The sequence below is a fragment of the Ursus arctos genome, unplaced genomic scaffold (genome assembly GCF_023065955.2).
Source record: "Ursus arctos isolate Adak ecotype North America unplaced genomic scaffold, UrsArc2.0 scaffold_13, whole genome shotgun sequence".
Lineage (NCBI taxonomy): Eukaryota > Metazoa > Chordata > Mammalia > Carnivora > Ursidae > Ursus > Ursus arctos.
Genome location: NW_026622797.1, coordinates 24,753,262 through 24,767,712, shown reverse-complemented (window position 1 = coordinate 24,767,712; position 14,451 = coordinate 24,753,262). Strand labels below are relative to the sequence as shown.

The 14,451-nt window shown below is 40.5% G+C and overlaps 1 long non-coding RNA gene across 3 annotated transcripts in view; it reads left to right on the top strand.

The window, feature by feature from the left end:
- LOC113259502 (uncharacterized) overlaps nucleotides 1-14,451 on the top strand; it is a 282,949-nt gene that overhangs the window by 136,384 nt on the left and 132,114 nt on the right. For all 3 annotated transcript variants that reach the window (XR_007191565.2, XR_008958934.1, XR_008958933.1), the window contains exon 2: nucleotides 10,540-10,672. This is a non-coding gene — a long non-coding RNA (uncharacterized LOC113259502). The remainder of the gene's footprint in view (nucleotides 1-10,539; nucleotides 10,673-14,451) is intronic.

Sequence of the window (14,451 nt, the reverse complement as noted above, 5' to 3'; positions counted from 1 at the left end):
GTCTCCTTTTTCTGGCTTACACTTCCCAAGCTCCCCATCTCCCTTGGCGGCCTTGTGTTAGCCTGAAGTCAGAGATTTCTGGCAAAGGCAGTTTACAATATGTACTCTTCTTAAAGCCCAGCTGCTGGGGGGTGGAGACCAAGCTGTGAAGACCCAGCTCTGCTGGTGTTCTTGCCTGGCTTGAAGAATTGTCTTCCACCGATCCCCAAGTGGGGACTGGGAGAGGGAAACTATTTTTCAAGATGCTTGTGCATATCAAATACGACTTCCTAGAGGCTCCTTCTAAGCTGCCTCTGCATTTCAAAGAGGGTTTATTTATCCCATTAGTTAAGTCATCACATTTAAGGCAAAGAAGCTTTTTACAGGTGTGGAACTCTTTAGAAAGGGCTTTCTATACATTCCCCAGCACTGAGCTGACAACAAAGTTCCCACATTGGTTGCTATGCTAATTCAAAAGATGCTTTGTTGCTCTAAGGAGAAAAACAAACACTTCAGGAAGAGAAGTTCTCACAGAATATTGTAGACCTGGTGTGACTGAACGAAACTAATATTTTTCTTTCCTTAGCAGATTCAGCCTGGCAATCACGGTTATAACTATTACCACTTAGTGATACTAAGTGCCACTGGTGTCTTTGCAATAATCCCCTAGTTGGCCATATGCCTTCAGTCTCCCATTTCTTAAATCCAACCCACTCACTACAGCTAAAGTGATCTCTCTAAATCATATCATGTCACTTTTTACTCCCCACTTAAAATTCTTTGAGGACCCACAGGAGGCAGGGCCACCTTTTTCATATGGCAGAGAAACCCTTCGGGCACTATCTGCTGCCATCTTGCCCACCGTCACTCTCGCACAATCAGTATGCTTTCTAAGAGCAACTGTGTCAGCACTATTGTATGGTGTTGTGTGCAATAAGCACAATTTACCAAGCACCAAGCACAGAGCTAGATGTTTTACAGTGCACTTTGATCTTCTTAAGGACTCCCAAGAAGGAGGTGTCCGTATTTTACAGATGGGAAAACAGAGACCCGGAGAGGTGAAAGAACTCATGTGAAGTCGTCAGCTTCTAAGTGGTGGCACCCAGGGTCCCTCCTCCTAGGTGGTCTGATGTCTCAGTCTGTGGGTTTAACCACTACACTGCACACTGCCTCTCCTGCTGAATTGCTAGTTGTTTCTGGACATCCTGTTCATTCTTTTCCATGTCTTATGGCTTTTTATGTCCTGTTCCCACTTCCTGGAAAGGCCTACCCCATTTGTGGAATGAGCTGGCTCCTTCTCTGCTGTAACATCTCTGCTCACTTGTTAACTTCTCTGGAAAACTTCCAAGGCTCCCCAAGGCGGTGTTAAGAAACAATGCTTCTGCAGCCATACTGCTGAATGAGTGTGTGCAGTCGAGCTCTTGTTAAATTTTATTGGGTTTGTTCATATTTCGATTTCCTGGGCTAGATTGTGAGCTTTTTGAGGGCAGGGAATTTTGTCTTTGTATCCCCCATGTCTACTTCAGTGCCTAATACATGACGAATGGTGCTCAATAAATTCTTGTCAAATGGAGTGAATGTAGGAATGAATGTACAGGGGGCTCCTGGCTGGCTCAGTCGGTTAAGCGTCTGCCTTGGCTCAGGTTGTGATCCTGGGATCCGGGGATAAAGCCCTGGGTCTAGTTCCCTGCTCAGTGGGGAGTCTGCTTCTTCCTCTCACTCTGCTCCTCCCCCCTGCTCGTGCTCTCTCTCTCTCAAAAAAATTTAAAAAAAATCTTAAAAAAAAGAATGAATGGACAGGAGTTGGGGGGAATATAATGCATACAAGGTGTGCTTATTCTTAGTCACCCTCTGAAAGTCTGTTCTCTGGTGTGAACGTTCTGTGAAAGGTTTCTACATCCCTCAGGGTCCTTGAAGATTGTAATGGACACCTTGAGCTATTTTTGGTATTTCAAAAAAATTAACAGAAATCATTACATTAAGCTGATAAGTCCCCATAGGCTAAAAAATAAAATGTGAAATTTCTTTGCTTTTGGCTAAAATCATATCAATTTGGTGTGGTGACAGAGATTTTCTTTTAATGATCAGAAACTTTGATTGGCAGGAAAGGCTATGGGTGATTAATAAAACAATACAAAAATAATTTATCTGTTACCTAAATACTGCTAATTTCATAGAAGAAATTTCTCAAAGATTGGAATCATAGGGAAAAACTCCTAATAAAAGTTATCCATCATGGTACAAATATGGGAAAGTCTGTGCTTTTGTTAATGGACTCATGTAGCCCACAACCTTCTTATCTGTACCAAATCTTCTTTCCAGAAAGCTGAGGAAATTATCTTATTATTGGGCAAATATGGCTTCTCTTTTGAACATTTTTTTTTAACCTTTGCATTGACAATTGGGTGTGAGAGTGATCTCATTTCTTTGTCTGCCATCTGCTGATCATTAGATTTGATATAGCTTACTGACTTGAACTTACGTTCGTTTAAAAATTTCATTGTCACCATCTTCCAAAATAAAAGAAAGAAAAGATAAAAGGTAAGAGAGCAAAGGAGACAAATGAGTTTTTCTTTCTTTCCTATGGCTTCTGGCCAGTCTATTTTGGTTATGAAAACAGCCAGCAGGCTACTTTGTTGAAATAAAACCCAAATTCCCAATTTGCCAGGTATTTCACTGACTTGGTTTAGAATACGCCATTATTATAAATGATTTCATCCCTTCCAGTGAAGGCAAAAGTTCCTTCATTAGTAGTTCTGGGTTTGTCACAAACCTTTCCATGGGCTCATTTGGTCTTATGATTTATTATAAAATTTATAGTGTGTAAACATTGCCATAACCTTTGGAGTAGTAAACTCATCAAATCTTTTGTAATATCTCCTCAATCCCTTGTCCTGTTTGGCTGACACATCTTCCTAGAATTGTAAATATTCTTCCATTTCTTGCTTACCATCATTCATAGATAAAGCTACTCTTTTCTTCATTTATGGACTCCCAAGGTCATAGTAATCAAGCTTCATAGAAGATCACAATCAGGCTTTTGAAATTTGAAGTATCGAATTCTGTCCCATCTGAAGTGCAGCCATTACGTATCTCCTCCCTCTAGTTCATCCTCCGCGGAGAAGCTGAAGTTTCTGATTCAAAAGCCAAATTGGATCCCATCAGTCCCCTGATTAGAAATCTTTGAGGGCTCCTCATTGCTGCCATTTTCAACTCCAAATTTCTTGATCTGGTGTTCAAAGGCCCTTGACAATTTGTCTTCAAGGCTAACTTTTCAGCTTCAGTTGCCACTAGGGCTATGAAGTCCTTTCTCTTCCAGCCAATTTGGATACTTGCCTTTCTGCAACATGGCATGAGCTTTTATACCAAGAATGGTCTTGCATTCTTGTATAATTTCTACTTGTCCTCCAAAGCTCTGCACAAATGTTGTCACTTGTGGGGAGTGTTTACTCATTCTTATAGCATATTATCTTTTAATTTGTATTATAATTAGTTCTTTCCATGTCTTCTTCCATTCCCATGAGCTCTTTGAGGGCAGGGATTAGGTTTTATTTATATTTGGATCTCTATGGCCAATCACAAGGAAGACTGAAAAACTCAATCAATTTGGAACAGTTTTGAGCATGCAAGGGGGCACTGTTAATGATTACCTTGAGGTTACAGGTATAAACTGAGTTTACCTGGGCGATACAGGGTATATTTCCACCCTACCAATCACTTCAAGACTTTCAATGTCCCCGCCTTCACCTACTTTCCAGTTTTATCTCTACCCAGTCTCCTTCCCTGCCACCCACACAATATGGATGCTTCATTCCAGCCTCACCAAACAGCCTCAAGTTCCATGATGGTTTCTGCCATTGCTCTTTCTGCCATGTCCCCACCTGGAAAATTCATCTGTGCCTTTCAAGATTTTCTTATGCATAATCTTCAGAGAAACTTCCCCCAGTTTTCCCCAGATTGGATTAGGAGATCATTCTGGGATGATTGCCAACAATAAGCATGCACTGCTTTGTATAATACTGATTTGCTTGCTTGTTTTCTTGCCTTGCGCAGCCAGGGTGAGTTGGAGCTCTGTGAGGCAATGACTGCATCCTATTCATCTCTGATTTCCAGTTACTCTGTGCTATTGTAATAAATGTCAATTGGATTAAGCATAATTTTGGAATAGCCATAGTTTTAGGTGGAAAATTCACGAAACTTTTTGTACCATCCCCCTTTACTATTTATTTAACATGTATTTCCAAGTTTGAAATTACTTTTACATTCTGATAAATGTCACACTACTGTTTGTTGAAATTAATACATCTGATACTAAATGCCAAATTATGATTTTATTTGAAATGTAACTGATCTTTGGGTTTTTGGGTCACCATTTTTTTAATAGCTCCTGGACCTAAAATCTTCTAACTAACATTCTGGCTTTGAAAAATTTTGAGGGGATGTCCAGGATTAATTTTTTTTGAAGAGCGTCAGTTGCACATGAAATATCTTGGGAACTTGGGGGAAAATTCTGTGTTCGTATGTGACTCAATTAGAAAACAAAGCAAAATTTCTTTTTACCTCATAATTATTCTATATCTTCTTGGCTCAGTTGCAGCCAATCTTCCTAAATCCTCAGCACTTGAAGGACTGAAATTACAGAGCAAGCACTGGAAGTGGGATGAAAACAGGAAAGATCTATTTCCCATCAGAAGAACTTATGAACCACATCCATACACCTTTTTACTGGTAAAAGACCCCCCAAGTCAGCTACTTCCTCCTCTTCTCTCACTTTGGTCTATGGCCAGGAAGTGACACCAGTGGCAGACAAACAGCAAAAGCAGGTCTGATGTGCTACCCGGCCCAGAATAAAGGGTACTTAGGGAGCTGTTGCTGGGTTTGTCCCATTTCCTCCTCATGGCCTGTGGTTTTTCTCATCCAGGGGAACATTCATTGAATGAACAAGAAGAATCCCTGAAATGGGTCACAATTTTTGAGCACCTAGCGCTGTGTCTGTCATACTCTGACCTGCTCACAAATATTGAATGAAAAAGGCATGAAAGCATGCTTAGCAACTGTTGTCATGCATTACATCTGGTTGAGGTTTTTGGAGATCACAAATCTTGGCCAAAAGATGAGAGTAGGAAGGAGAAGGGAAAAATGTGTCAAGGTAACGCACCCAAAGAGAATGAATATTGACTCGAAGAGAAGTTTCCAGAATTTTAGTTTATAATTGCTTTTATATAGTCCCTAAGAGTCTTCAAGATGCTGCTTCTGCTCCTACCCCTTGCACCCTGTTCTTTTGTACAGTTTATTCAAGAAATACTTGGAAAAAAATGTTCCTGTGTCTAGGGCATTGCCAGAGGTGCTGGGAAAACAGATGAAAGATAGGCCCCCTGCCGCTAGCTCAGAGCCTCTGTTCTGTTTATCCAGACACCTGGTTAGAGATATCCTTCATTTCAGGCCTTGCCTCAGTGCACGTGGCTTTAGTGCGGGTTATCCTGGCTGCCCTGGGTGTTCTATGAGCTTCTTTATACCAAATAACAGTGATAGTCCCACAAGGCCCAATTAGTTGAGAGGTTAGTATGTGCTAGGTGCTGTGATAAACACTGCACAAATATTATTTCACTTAATTCTCATGTCAACCTGAGGTAAAGATTATTTTTAGATGACGAACCTAAGGTTAAGAGAGGCTAACTGAGTTGGATGAAGGCATGAAGTCACCAGTTGGTGAGTGTGCTGATGGCAGACCCCTGAAGCCGGCTCCTCAGCTGTCACCCTTTTCAGCCTGAATCTTCTGCCCGCGTCTGGCAGAGAGGATTAGAACCTTCCCCAGCCCTTTGCCTCTGAATTTATAACTTGTTCCTTACTGAAAATCTCAAGTCTCAAATCAGGAGAGTGAAGATCCCTTTTCTGAATACTCTGAATGGGTAAAGCACCACCAACAAGAATTACTGTTGCTTATGGACCCATTCTATTCCCAGGTCCCTAGGCACTCCCTTCCATGGTCCAGCCATAGTTGGCTGGATGCAGGCATTCCATTACATCCAGCTGACTGCTCTGCTCAGGGCCCTAAAGAGAGTCAAAAACGTAGCTGCCCCCTGCCCCACCCCCATCCGCCCAGGGCAACTGGACAAACATACGTGACTGAATTATGGGGGGTGGTAGCCAGCCTTCAACGGAAATCCCATAGGAGTTAGTATAGAAACAGACTTCTATTATACAGTCTCAGATAGAAACAAGGTAATGTAGATTTTGGCAGGAAATTATTATTTTTGACTGATTCTCAAACCCACAGTTTATGCCAAAATTCATTTCCCCACCCCCATCCTACTCCACTTGCTTTTACAAGAACTTTGGACACCCTGAATTATTTTGGAAATTTGGGGAATATTCTTTGTTACTATGTGCAATAGGTTCCTGGGAAATTACTTCAAAGTGTAACTCAAGCACAGAACAAGTTTTACTTGGATGTCAAACAACCTCCTCAACCAATGTACATCATAACGCCTGCTTGCTGTTTTTCAAAGATCTCAACACCTAACCATCTAACGGTATTTAGATAACAAACAACTGAACAGTGCTTATAATAGCAATGTCTGCTCATTCTCAGATAATGCTTCATGCCGAGATTTTTGAAAAGGTGCTACGGATATGGTGCTTTTAGGTTCTAGGTCATAGGTTCAAGTGCAACCCAGATTAGTAACTGTCATGTCATATTGATCTTTGTAAAATGAACCACGGTTCTAACTCGAAATCTAAGATGTGGTTAGATACATTTTAAATATGGCTTCCACCTCTGATACCTCAGCAGAAATACTATTTGTAGTGAGCTGAGGTAAAATGCACATTAAATGTTAATCTTAAAAAAATAAAAGTGTTCACATTTTATTAGACCAAATCATAACACACACACACACACACACACACACACACACACACACAGGTTTCTTTTTGCTTTTACAATTGCACGTGCTGATGAGAAATGTTTTACTCACGAAAATATCACCAACTGCATAATTTTTATGATCTACATAATTTCAGAGACTCTGCAATTTAATATTTTCTATCTGTAAAGAACCATTGTGACTGTTTTATTGAGTTTTATATGTTAATATTTACTTTTCTCACTAAGAATTTATAAAGTATTTTCCCCTTAATTGGTTATTATTTTCTCATGAAATTATCCCTCCTTTAAAATAGTTTTCTAAGATAGAAGGCAACGTTTCTTTTTTAAGATTTTATTTATTTGAGAGAGAGAGAGGGAGAGAGAGAGAGCAAGTGAGCATGAGCAGGAGAGCCAGAGGGAGAAGCAGACTCCCTACTCAACAGGGAGCCTAACACAGCTCGATCCCAGGACCCTGGGATCATGACCTGAGCTGAAGGCAGCCACCTACTGAGCCACCCAGGTGCCTCTAGAAGGCAACTTTTCTAGGTGAGATCAAATTTACTTTAAACATTCTCGTTAATCATTCCTTCATTCATGAAGCGAATATTGACTTTGTCCCTACCATGAGCATAGCGCTTGCTGAATTGGGTGCTATAGGAGGATACAAGACAATTTAACACATAATCCTCACCATCAAAGAGGTTGCAGTTGAAGGAGTACAGTGCAGACCCACAGTACATGTTAAGGGAGCTGGAAGAGCATCTGAGATGTCACAAGGCTGTGTGTGACTATGTAATAAATGAATGCCATTGATAGTACCTAAAGGCTCTGAGTTCCTAGGAAGGAGAAATTGCTGTGGCAAGGAGAGGTGGGTTGGTATCTGGTCTTGAAAGGTAGGAAGTTCTTAGGAAGTTGACAAAAGGTTGTTATTATGCATCCAGATCAGGGCCCAAGGTTTGAGCAAAAGCCCAGTGATGGGACTGAGCAAAGTGTAATTTTAAAGAATCAGGGTACATTCTGCTCAGACATGGCACAGGGCTTGGGTGTTGTGTAGTACTTCGGGGCTCAAAATTACCTGTGAAGGCTATTCCCAAAACAACATGACAAAGCGTGTGAACAGTGCGGTGCTGGGACCTGGAGAAGCATGGATGGGTGATGGAGTGTGAGTTGCCATCTGGTTTCATAAGGAGAAGTGATGGTCCCCAAACATGGTGAACAGGTCTTCCCCGTCTTTCCCTCCCACCACTTTCCTTTAAATAAAAGGGAGGGGGAGACAGTTAAACAGGAAACACCATTTTTGCTTTTGTTTTTACTTTCACATGGGTAGTCTAATCTTCTGTCTACTTATAAAGCTGTTCCCAAATTCAAAGAAAGTCCCATTCTTTGAAGTTTTCAGTGATGAATGTCTGATTCCAGTTGCAATGCTTTCTGGTTTTCCACAGCTTTTTTTACTAGGAAGGTTTTCTGATATATTAAAACTGATTTCCTTCCACCTTTCTTCCTCTTTCTAGGCTTGAAAATGTTTAAGTCCCTTCCTCAACCTTTTCCGGGCTAAATAGCTTTATTATTTTAGTTATTTTCTCTAAGGGCTGTTTCTCAAACTTGTAATCAAGAAGAAAAACTTGATTTCTTCTTAAATGCCTCGCATTCTCCATAACCCACTGTAAAAATGTGAGGCTAAGGACACTACAGAATATTCCAGGATAGCCTATATCTACTGAGCATCAAGGAAAGGCCTTTTGTTTTTCTTTTACTAAATCAATCACGCTTTTAAGGCTAAAGGAGAAACACCAATAGTTTGTGTTGACTGTGAACTCCAGATCGTTTTCTTTATGACGTCACAAAATGAATCCTGCAATTGTGTGGTTTGTTTTTCTTCCCATGTGAATTACACTATAGAACCTCAGTCTGTTTATGTCCACCCACTTCTCCAGCTCATCAAGATCATTTGCGCTTCTATCCAGTTTTCCAAAGTGGAATGTACCACACCCGGTTTGATGTCATCCCTGAACTTAATAACCATATTCTCTACCACCATCTAAGTCACTACTAAAAATAGCATCAGGTAAAGACCAATTGCTTTGGAATCCCATGAGGTATGCATCTCCAGGCTGACACTGGACCATTAATAATTACTTACCGAGAAAGGCCTTCTAAACACTATGAATCCACCTGATGAGAAGATAATTTCAGAATGTATTCTTTAATTGCCCAATGCCAAGCAAGACAAAACTTAAAACTGTCCAATAGTCAAACTATTTCATGTCTTTGCCTTCTGCTTGGTTTCATCAATCTCATCATGCTTCTGAGGGATAGCATTTGACTAATGTGATAGGATTTCTTTTTTGAACAAAACTGCCATGCTTTTACCCAGCATGCCCCTGTGTGTGTGTGTGTGTGTGTGTGTGTGTGTGTGTGTGTGTTGATAAGATTGTAATGTATTTCTGGATCTGAATGTTAAGGTGTTGAGTCTGATTTTTTGAGGTTTCCTATTTCTCTTTTTAAAGCACAAGTGTGCATCTCTCTTTTTCAGTCCACAGACACCTCACCTTAAGTTTGCAAAGATAATTGCTAGTGATTCTGTGATGACTTCATTGAAATGCCATGCCATGGTGTTTGCCAGTAATTGTTTATTCACTCTGCCATCTGAGCTTGCAGGTCATGCATTAGCATATGCATTTGTATATAATAATGATTTTCAATTTATTGAGTAGAGTCATCAGCTGAAGCACTGTAAAAACACAAGGATAAAAGCAATTCCTACCTCACATGTTTGTCACTTAACTGGGATAGACATGACAATTAAAAAATAAAAACAGAGAGGAAGGAAAGGTCACTCAAACTGCCAGACATTGCTGGCAGCTCGCTGAATTTTTCTTTGGCACAACCTTTGGACTGGAGCCATTTTGATTTAGAGGAGACCCATTGTAGGAAAAGCCTTCCTGGAATGTGAGAATTTTGACAAGAGGTCTGAAAAAGAAAAGGCAACCAGCTAGAATAGTTGGAGGGAGTGCATACGTTTATATAGAAACATGCGGATTGTTCTCATCCCTCTGTTCTGTGACAGGGATTTTCAGTGGCTTCAAAAGGAATTCTGTGTATGACGGGTATGTAGGGGAAGGGAGATTGTTTAAAAGAGTCAACCCTTGTTTTACCTGGCTGGCAAACAAAAGAACCTTCCAGCCACATGAAATTGGTTGCACAACTCACAACATCTCGGTTATGATAAGGGTTGTTGCTAGAGACTGGTGTTTCTGGTGTTTGCATTCTAAAACATTGTTTTCTACAAGCCATGCACTTTGTTGGGTGTTGTGACTCAAATGTTGATTGTGGTTAATCTGCACAGACATGGGAATGGAAATGAGTCCCTCGAGGAAGGCTGGCTGGGTTTCTGCCTGGCCATCTGCATACTGTTGAGAAAGGTGCATGCGGATGTGGTCAGGTCTAGCCATGTAATCTCAGGTCACCCAGTCCTCACTTTGAGTACTCCATCCCAGTGACAAAGGATGACGCCTGACATGGTGTTGTCTTTTCTTATAGTCTGCACTGGGATCTTCACCTCTGGGATCCCTCTTGGGGTGAGTCAATAAAACATGGCCATCATCTCCAGGAGCCCCCAGGGAGCAGTTTGAATGTTCCTATAGGAAGCAAGGGGATGAGTGATGCCATCTACTTTATTCTTTTCCCATTAGCTCATTGGACTGGTGTACTGTATTCTTGACAACCAAAGCCTGGCCCTAAGGACATGAGATTCCATATGGCTAACCTGCAAAGTGGAGCATGAGAGGAATAGAGGGAAGATGAAGAGAGCATGGCATGATGAAGGTGGGTATAGAGTGTTGTGATGTCCGCAAAAGCAGTCTTAGTTGTTAATGGGCCATCCACAGAAGGTGGACATGGGTGCCAATGATGTGGGCTGTGGCAAGGAGAGGATGGGGGGTGGTCTCTAAATTTTGTCCATCACCGCTTTCTTCTTGTCTTTTCTCCTTTTATTCTCCTGCATGTCTACTACTAAGCCTATAATCATGGCAATATTAAGTGTCAAAGCATTCTGCTTTGTACCAAAGACCTCTGAATGAGGCTACTGTTTATTGTATTCTTTGTTGGGTGAAAGGTTAAAGAAAAGTGCATGTATTTTTTTTTTTATCCAGTTCATTCAGGTTTTAATATAGAGCAGAGCAAAACACAATGAAGGGTATTGTACATTAATAGTCCCAGCTTCTTGAAGATATTGAGAGGCTATAGCTGTATGTTTTTGCCATAAGTTAAAAGTAGACCTTCCAAGGCCTTGTCTGATATCTTTTCGAGATTATTTAGGGAACTGAAGCCTTTTGGACATTGGTATGTGGTGAGGTTTGAGCCTTGGCTGGCATAGAGATAATTACCAAAGCTTGGTTGCTGAATTACAAATCCTACTTACCTAACAGGCATACAATAGCAGCTTCCATAATGGAGTAATATATTCCACAGTGGGTGCCAGGGAGGGCAAAGGGAATGTGTTATCCTGTGGTCGATCAACCCAGCTCTTTGATACAGGCTGGAAACAGAAGTTGAAACTTGCCACTGATTGCATAAGTGATTCCTTCCATACAATTTGTCTAATTACAAATTTTTAAGTATAGTGATCATTAGCTTCTGGGTGGAGAGTTTTGTGTTTTATATGAATAGGATCCTGGTGATGTTCAGTTCCAGGATATACCTACCCTGCCTCCAAGAAGTGTGGTCAGGCGCTACCTTGGTTTTTGATGCACAGTGCAGGTTGGGGGGAATATTGTCACATAATTTATGCTGAAATGGCATTTCCTGCATTTTGCCATAATACTCTGACTTTGCATGTGGGCATGCATGAACCAGGGGTATGCAGAATTGACGTGGTGAGAGTCCCATGCCCAGCCCTGGCAGGGGCTGGTCTTGGCAGGAGCTCTCGCTGATTGCAAAACTTGAAGGGACTGTTGCTAGATAACTCAGAGCCACTTTCTATACTGCTTGGAGTGCTGGGAAGCTTTGTTTGCAAACTCTTGTCTGACTTTTGGCCTTATCACATAACAGGCCTCTGTCCATTTGTTTCTGGTGAAGCTGCAGTGAGCCGCTTCTCATTCTGAATACCTTTGTATGACACTTCACTTGCTCATTGATATCAAGGCTTGCGGTACTCCAAAGGAGTAAACTTTCAGAGTAATGGATAACTCTCCTTCAGAAGTGCCTTTTAATCCAATTTAAGAATTGTTTCTGACTAACTTAAAAATGAGATCAATTTAGTATGCCAAGAAGAACACAGTCTTTGGAAAGACCAGAATGGTCTTCTTGGCTGTGTCTCCCTGATCAAAGTTATACAGTCTTTCTGAGCCTCATTTTATTTGGGGGGATGAATACACTTATTTCTTCTTAAAGATTATTCAGAGCAGTAAATGAGGTAATGTATGTAAAGAGACTAACACAGTGTCTAGTGCATATCAGTCACACATCGTGCTGTGATGTGTCCAAGTTGGCTTCCGCTGGCTTGTGAGCCAACTGTTAAATTTTCAGGAGGTTCTTGTGCCAGTCGACATCACTTTGGTAGCTTGAAATCAGCTATGGAAGTACAAATCAGACCTTGTCTTCTCCCTGGAGAATTGGCTGTTAAAAATTTAAGAGTACACTGTTGGTAACAAGTGTTAATCCCCCTTTGCTACAGCCCTAAATTATATTACAGACCTCCCAGCCTTTATAAAGAGCCCAGATAGAGTTTGAAATGATCCTGTAAAAAAGATCTAAGGTAATCACCGTAAACTTCCATCATTTTCCATATTGCAACACAAAGATATTGCCAGGGCCCAGTGAAACTGTCTTTCCCATTCTATCTTTTCTATATAGGACCAGAGAATGTTTTGCTTTCTGAGGTTTTATGTTTGCTTTTTATAATTTCTTTTACTTCTCTGTTACAGCAGAATAGCTAGTGTGTCTGTCTCTTATAGCTCCTCCCCACTTATTATTTGCTATTTCTCATTATCTGTTAGCTGAAAAACCAGCTGTTGAAACAATGTATAAAGTAAATGTAAACTTGCTCCCAATTTAAAAAAAATGGGCAAAGAATCTGAATTGATATTTCTCCGAGGAAGATATTCAAATGGCCAATAAGCACATGAAAACATGCTTGACATCAATAGCCATCAGGGAAATGGAAATGAAAACCATAATGAGATACCACGTCACACTCATCAGAATGGTTATGGTCCAAAAGTCCAATAGTAAGTGTTGATGAAGATGTGGAGTAATCGGAACCCTCACACACTTGGGGGGAATGTGAAGTGGTGTAGTTGTTTTGGAAAACAGTCTGGCAGTTCATCACAGATAATAACTAAACACAGATCCACAGACCCATACATATGACCCAACAATTCCATTCCTAGGTATATATCCAAGAGAAATGAAAACATATGTTTATACAGAAACTTGTATGTGAATGTTTACAGCAGCATTAATTCATAGTAGCCAAAAAAATAGAAACAATCTAAACGTCCATCAATTGACAAATGGAGAAGTAAAAGGTGGTATATCCCTACAGTGGATTATTATTTGGCCGTAAAAAGGAATACAATACTGATATCTGCTACAATATGGATAAACCTTAAAAACATTATGCTAAGTGAAAGAATCCAGTCACAAAGATCATATATGATTCCATTCAAATGCAAGCTCAGAACAGGGATACCCATAGAGACAGAAAGTAGATTAGTGATTGCTTAGGGCTAGGGTAGGGTTGGGAGCAAGGGAATAGAGGAATGGTAGCTAAAGGATATGGTATTTCTTTTTAAGGTGATGAAAATGTTCTAAAATGGATTGTGGTGATGGTTGTGTGTTTTTGTGAATGTACTAAAAAGCCTTGAATTGTATACTTTAAATGGGTGAATTATATGCTGTGTGAATCATATCTCTGTAAAGCTGTTACATTACCATGAAGGTTTAATTCATAGACTATAGGAAAGATCTGAACCAAGGAAAATATTCTTATGCAATCTCAATATATTAATTAACTTACAAAAAAGCAAACTGGCTTTGAGCAACAACCTGAAAGATTCATCTGAAAGGGAATTGGATTGATTTTGACATCTATTTTGGCTGTTAAGGAACTCTTTTTTTCTTTGTGGTTATATTCTGGAGAGTTACTATCTCAGATGAGTAATATCCACCTACCTGAATGAGTTGTTTACCATATAGGGATTTTATTTATTTAATTTAATTTAATTTTTTAAGGATTTATTTATTTATTTGAGAGAGAAGAGAGAGAGAGGCACAGGGAGAGAGAGTCTTCAGCACACTCCCTGCTCGCGTGGAGCCCAATGCAGGGCTTGATCCTATTTCCCTGAGATTGTGACCCGAGCCAAAATCAAGAGTTGGACGCTCAACCGACTGAGCCCCTCAGGTACCCCCCATACAGCGATTTTAATTGCCCTTTTGGATGACCAACATTGAGCAATTGAATATGTCTCTCTCACTCCATTGGTGTGTGATAGTTGTTGATATTGTCATTCACAAAATCTGGCATCTGTAGGGACTGGGGAGGGGTCAAGTGAGGGGTGGGGATGGCAATATGGATATCTACAAGTCATCATTGGTAGAACAAA